Genomic DNA, 7,381 nt, shown 5'->3' with positions numbered 1-7,381 from the left:
TTCTTAGACAGTGCCGCGGCTGCTGTATAGGAAAGAGCTGACGAAACGGAGCCCCTGGGGAGGGGTGCTTATTTCAATATCCAGAAGTGCGAAACAAACATTTTCCACCTGTTCTTACTCATCATAGTCACATAGTGGAAAAACCACATTGCATCTGTAGAGGCCACACACCCAAACCAACTAAGATACACCCATTTTTGGTACAGTATGGTGTATTTCCCTCACTAAATAATGCCTCCTTCAAGACAAACGTAAAATATATGCTTGTATGAATTGTAACCATATAAATATAAAGCAAACATAATAAAGTGCACTTATTGTATTTCACATCCCTATAAACCTTATAATACAAGAACAGCTATATTTGAAGGGTAGCACTAACTCAATGCAATGCAAAATGTCTGAATTTCCCAGCAGAGTAGGTCACCCTAAGTTGGCGGTGCCCTGATGGTGTAATTCGATGCCCATAACGTCACCATGGCTGTGTTGCCGCAAATCAAAGCGCTACGGGATTTGCTGGCGCTATATAAATAAATGTTGATGATGATGTTGATGATGAAATCCCATCATTGAGCAGCGGGTGTACTGATTATGTAAATTGAATCACAATATATGTATATATTTATTTTTAAATATATATATATATATATATATATATATATATATACACACACTGCCATACACTATAAAAATTAAACTAATTAGACTAATGAAAAAGTAATTGAAAATGTTTTCTTGTGTGATCAACACTTTGCATAACTAAAAGATGGGTGTCATGCACGAAGGAAACGTATAAGGAAGTGAAGGACGTAATAAAGATGACCTTCAGTACTTCAATCTCCAAAACAAATAAAAATCTAAATGCAAATCTACATATTGCAACCTATTTCTTCTCACCTTGCACAAGGTTATGTAGTTATTTAAGAATCATATTTTCCAGCATGCTCCATTACATATCTTTAATAGATGTTTGCAATAAATAATATTGGTATAATGTATACAGCACCACATTTTTTTTAACTTCATACATATGAAATATTACACAGTGAAGGCAATGACAACGCTAGGTGTGTATTTTCTGTTTTATACATGTCTTCGAAGATAAACCTTCAGGCTGGAACTATTTTTAGCTTCCTTGTTGCACAGGGGACAGAGAAGATTGCAGGACTAAGGCTGGGAGATTGTAAACAGGGAAGCAAATGAGAATGAATAAGACATCAATAGCAAAGTCGTGGCGATGATGTTAATAATAATGAAACCATCTACATTATGACTGTTCTGTATCTAGACCATCGCTGGTTAACTGCACAGATATGCCTACGCAGGTATGTAGTCATCTTTCATGTATAACTTACATTATACCAATCAAATTCAATATATAGTTTGCTTTGTACTTCTCTACAAAAATGCCTCATTACCACAATGTCTAAAAATGTTGAATATCATTTATTATTTATTATTGCATTACAAAAGTATACTGAATTGCTATTTAAAGGTTATTTTTTAAAGTTACATTTAGCATGTAATGTATGTACTTGGCATGTACAGTATTGTGTATGTTCAGCCACATGTAAGTTATTGGCAGATGTGTATGCATATAGACTAGATGAGTATTAGGCAGCTGATAAAATATTTCCTTTGTCTTGTTGCTACTTGCATGCAGTGCAGTCAATGCCATTTAAAGGTTAATTTTCTGTAGATGATCTCATCCTAGAAAAAAAGTGCGGAATCACTTTAAAAGGCAGCACTGTGCAAGGAAGCATTTTTGTGTGTGTCCGATTTATGACTCTGTATGCATCTACAGTGACAGATCATCTGTCTGGGTGTGCTGTCTGCTATACAATTTTGTCTGGATGTATGATACTTTTAACTCTTTAATTTCCAATTGTTAAATTAGCGTTAAACCATATTTTACGTAGAAATCGGTGCACCATATTATATATCAAATAAATATATGATTTTTTTGTTTAATAATGCATTTAAAAGTACACCACTTCAACAGCAAGTGCAGGATTTTCAAGAGGAGGTGGGATGTTTGCATTTTATCATCCACCAAAATTTACCATAGTCTTCGTGAACGCTTACCATCATCATCATCATCATTTATTTATATAGCGCCACTAATTCCGCAGCGCTGTACAGAGAACTCACTCACATCAGTCCCTGCCCCATTGGGGCTTACAGTCTAAATTCCCTAACACACACACATACATACATACATACATACATACATAGACGGAGACAGACAGGCTAGGGTCAATTTGTTAGCAGCCAATTAACCTACTAGTATGTTTTTGGAGTGTGGGAGGAAACCGGAGCACCCGGAGGAAACCCACGCAAACACGGGGAGAACATACAAACTCCTCACAGATAAGGCCATGGTCGGGAATTGAACTCATGACCATACGTCTCTGCTTGGCTTCATGGTGCTTTAACCAAAGTGTTAACAAACTTAATGCAGTAATTTTTATAAGCAAAATAATATAAAGCTCATTGTCACATTATTAAAGCTTTCTATGAATTAATTAGCTATCATTTATTACTCACACAATTGATTATCAAAAAATTAAATTCCTTCTCAAAGTTAGGTGAAAGCATTCATTTTTTTTTAGGTGCATTTGCTACCTGGTTCCTGTGATTTGTCCAACCATTTATTCGTGAATTTATATTTGGCATAGTGATCACCTTTATTCGTGCCCAATAATTACAGTCTAACAAGTCACATAAATTAGCCATTTGGATTTAACTTGTGATCACTCCTGACAGTCATCACCAAAGGTACTAGCTATTTTGGCATTCATTTTGACAAACCTCCTGCTAAAATATGGAGAGAGACAAGATAAAATTACAGACAGACAGAGACCTTTCTAAAATAATGTGAATCTTAATAACTTGATTTCCAAAGAAGCTCTGCAGCAGCCTTTCTATTTGTTTAGACCATTACGCTGAGTGAATGTGGTGTAGGTTGTCCCAGTGCAAGCTAAGCAGGCAAGGCTGGCTGGTATGGTTGTATTCTCTCTGGCATGGGCTGAAGCAAGGAGCCCCACTGGTAAGTCTGTAGGCTGGATGGCCGCTCATTCCCTTCTGCCATACTGTGTGGGTTCTTTTTTTCAAAGCTGCTAATGCCCTCCTCTTGATTGTTTGGACCATCGCCAGTATCCTTAACAAAAGAGTAGTTCCTTCCCCTAGCAACACATGCACTGCTAACTTCCCTTGTCTGCTTAGCCTGCACAGATTTAGTACTTTCTAGTTAGGCTAATGCAGTTAGCTGTTTTAATTGCCCCACCCCCCAACATAGAAGAATATTTGAATATTTAAAATACAGATTTGTCTAATTGAATAATTGTTAGGAACTTGTAATTAGTATATCATTTATTTCTCTCAAACCACGGTAGCAAAGGCCAACCTTCTCTTTCAACTGCTATAATGTATGATGAATCTCTCACTTTTTCAGTTTTATTATAAATTTATTGTCAATGACAGAAAGAGAAATACAGATAAAGTTAATTAAAAAGCCTCCCTGGAAATCTACATTTACTTGTCTTGAGTAAATTAAATTAGAATATTATTATTGTTTCTCTGCTGTGCAACAAAGTTGTCAGTTTGTAACAAACCTTTTTAAAAGCTTATTTTATCAGTGAATTCGTTTTTGAATAAAGCTTTTTTTAAAAAATTATCTTTTTAAATATGTTTGAATAAATGCAATTAAACAAGTGATTAAAACAGTAACAGTCCTACAAAAAAATATCAACAGCTCATTCCCGCAGGGGGCCTGCAGAGCAGACAAGTAATATATCTCTCTTCTACAGTAGTACTAACCAATGAATTAACCAATATATAATTTTAAACATCCTTTGGGTTGTTGGCAAATAATTGTTCTATCATTTACCAGTCTGTGAGAATAAAGTCCTAGAACAACTGTCTAATATGGAAAGAACCCTAGTAAACAGGAGCCATATTCCAAATGATTTTTAGTCCATCATCATCATCATCATCACCATTTATTTATATAGCGCCACTGATTCCACAGCACTGTACAGAGAACTCGCTCACATCAGTCCCTGCCCCATTGGAGCTTACAGCCTAAATTCCCAAGCATACACACACAAACAGAGAGAGAAAGACTGGGGTCAATTTTTGATAGCAGCCAATTAACCTACTAGTATGTTTTTGGAGTGTGGGAGGAAACCGGAGCACACGGAGGAAACCCACACAAACACAGGGAGAACATACAAACTCCACACAGATAAGGCCATGGTCGGGAATTAACTCATGACCCCTTCGCTGTGAGGCAGAAGTGCTAACTACTTAGCCATGTAGATTATGTCCATTATTTTTGTAAGAAAAAAGGCTACAAACTTGTGGAGTCATCCATCTTAGAGGAGGTGCACTGATTTGCAAAAGTGTTGACCAGGACCTCAACCAGACAGACTAAGTTCTGGATTAGAGTTTGAGAAGAGGCTGTTTGTGGAAGGAGTTCCTTGGGGCTCATACTTTGTGGAAAGATGCAGAGGAATTTATAAGGATGCTTCTTAGTGGTTCCATTTGATATGTGTGCTACACATAGCTGCGAATTGAGTAGGGATTCTAATAGGTGGTGTTTGAAAAATATATAATAATCTTAGGAAGATGTTCATCTTTACTGAGGTGATACGTCCAATCCAAGACATAATAAGGCCATTCCACAGGTCCAGGTATTTTGTAGAGAAGCATAACTCCCACATGCTAAATATGGGTGGAGTGCCAATTGAAGATAAAGTTAAGTTTGCTTTCTTTTTGGATAGATAAACAAATCTAGAATTTCTGAAGTGCTGGATCTCAGCAAAAAGATTATGGAGTAAGACCAAGGGATTTGTTATAATAGCAATGATATCATCTGTGTAAAGAGCAACTTTGTTGCCATTTTTATACCGGCAATATGTAGATTTGACTTAATTTTGGTGGCAAGGGGTTGAATAGTTCGATACTCATGGGGCTAAGGGACACACTTGCCTGACTCAATTTCCATCAGGTAAGAAAGGAGAGGTGCATCCATTCACCCAGACTGAACTTGTGAGGTTATGATACTTCCAATATACACATGAAAAACTTGTCCTGAAAACCATAGAAGGTTCACATCATGAAGGGCCACCCCAAGCACTCAAAGGCAAAGGTTTTAAAGAAGACAAAAACAACAACCATAAGGCCATTGAACATATAAACAATTCCAAAAATTAAGGCATCATTACAAATGATAACATCAGTTTAACTTCTCAGAATAAAAATTGGTTAGGTATATCGGTAAAAACAGGCATTGAATGTGCATAACGATTAACAATACCAATATTATAATGGAGTGCATAGGAATCATGATCATCGATAAATGAGAAAACAAAGAGTTTGTTGGGGTAATAGAGGATAAGGGAATTTAAACAGGGGATAGTGAAGGAATGATAGTTGTTTATGTCATGGTAGGGCCAGGTTATATCAGTGAGGGTGAGACTCCCAGGTAGAGGACGAATACATGTACGGGTTGGGGGGAGTGGATGACCACCCCAACAGGGAAAGAAAGCATGTCTGCCAAAGATCAGAAATCATCAGTGGTCAGCAATTGGAAGGGCAGAACTCGTGCAACCTCAGTTCAACTCTCTAAGAAGATGTGGTAAATTCAAACAGTTTGAAAATATTCCATTGAACAGGAGCTGTCAATGATTCAACGTACAATCCCCACTTTTTGTTGAATCGTACCCTCCCTTTTTCAATATTAGGGAGCGCAGCTTTTCTTTCTAAAGAAATAATATCTAATATCGGTGTCTGATTGGCTGGAGTGGGTGAAACTGGTCTGATTGGCTGTTCGAGTATTCACCCCTCTAGGTCAATTAAGTTAATTTATTCTTGTTGTCCATCTGCTTTAGTATTTACCAGCACAAGTTAATTATTTTTTGATGGGTAGTACTTCATTTTTATTTATCATATATATGGAAGTCAACATTATCAAGTTAGTGTTCATGATATGCCATATCTTTATTCTGGTCGCATCAAAATACATTTATAGCAAAATTACCTGGTTTGGAAATGAATTGATTTTAATGGATTGACAGTTCAGTTTAAGGAATTATATAATGATTTATTGATGGCACTGTTTATTGATTTTTACTTTTGAACAAAGTCAGTCTATAGTAGATTCCCTTTTGGTATTTCAAAAGACTGTTATATAACTAAAAAGAGTGGTCAGATGCGGGAAACCTACTGGGCCAGATGTTTGTAGCGCTTTGTCCAAACCCAACTGGGCCTGGCATCTTCTTAGTGGAGACCTTTTTAATGGCTTCTTCTGAATGTGCATCTGACATCTTTAATAGACATGTATAAAAGTCCATTATAGGCAGCATGGTGGCTTAATGGTTAGCACTTCTGCCTCACAACACTGGGGTCATGAGTTCGATTCTTGTCCATGATCTGATCTGTATGAGTTTGTATGTTCTCCCCGTGTCTGCATGGGTTTCCTCCGGGTACTTCGGACTTCTTTCACAATCCAAAAACATACTAGTAGGTTAATTTGCTGCAAATTGACCCTAGTCTGTCTGTGTGTGTGTGTTAGGGAATTTAGACTTTAAGCTCTATTGGGGCAGGAACTGATGTGAGTGAGGACGCTGCGGAATTAGTGACACTATATAAATAAATAATTTATTTATAAAATTCCCCTTAGCAGATAACATTAAAAAACAAGCAATCCCAGAAAAAATCATATATGGAACATAAGTCTAAAATATTTGACGTTTCAACCTGAATTTCCACTAAACTTTATAGTAATAGTTCATACTTGCCAATTTTCTAAAGTTGACTTCCGGGAGCCTGCCAGAGGAGGTGGGCCGTGATGGGGGGTGGGGCTCCAAAATTTGCATCATTTTGGACCCGCCCCGTGACGTAATTTTACAGCAAGGGGCGGGGCCAAACACAGCTATTCACCGGGAATCGCTGTGTTTTGGACCTAATTCAGCCCACTTTACTAGGAAGTGGGCAGATGCGGGAGATTGCCACACTCTCCCGGGAGTCCGTGAGACTCACGCGAAATGCAGGAGTAATTGGCAAGTATGTAATATTTCCTTCCACTTCTATCGTAAACAAGCGATAGCCACTTCATAGCACTATGTGAATGTCTTGAAATAGGACAAACCTAGGAAACTACAAACCAGTCACAAAATATCTGGGGGGTTTTGTTGCTAAAATGTAAGATGTAAGTTTACACCTTTTATAACTAGTTTCTCTAAAAATATCTAATTTCCCTAATAGCATTTGCTAGAGATTTGTTTAAGAAGCCTTACTCAGACTTTTCGTGGCTGTATTTGTGCAGTTTATGCTGGGATGAAATTGCAACTAACAAATAATATAGTAATAATAATAT

The 7,381-nt window shown here is 37.2% G+C and overlaps 1 protein-coding gene across 2 annotated transcripts in view; it reads left to right on the top strand.

Annotated features, from left to right (window-relative positions):
• Positions 1 to 1,093: 1,093 nt before the first annotated feature.
• Positions 1,094 to 7,381, top strand: part of PLEKHM3 (pleckstrin homology domain containing M3) — a 184,925-nt gene continuing 178,637 nt past the window's right edge. Inside the window, exon 1 of one of the 2 annotated variants that reach the window (XM_075180234.1) lies at positions 1,094 to 1,325. The gene's annotated coding sequence lies outside the window, so the exon portion shown is untranslated. The remainder of the gene's footprint in view (positions 1,326 to 7,381) is intronic. The other variant, XM_075180233.1, reaches the window with a different exon arrangement.

This window comes from Mixophyes fleayi, chromosome 7, assembly GCF_038048845.1.
Source record: "Mixophyes fleayi isolate aMixFle1 chromosome 7, aMixFle1.hap1, whole genome shotgun sequence".
NCBI classification, from domain to species: Eukaryota; Metazoa; Chordata; class Amphibia; order Anura; family Limnodynastidae; genus Mixophyes; species Mixophyes fleayi.
Note: the sequence above shows the minus strand (reverse complement) of the source record. Positions and strands in the feature narration are given on the sequence as shown.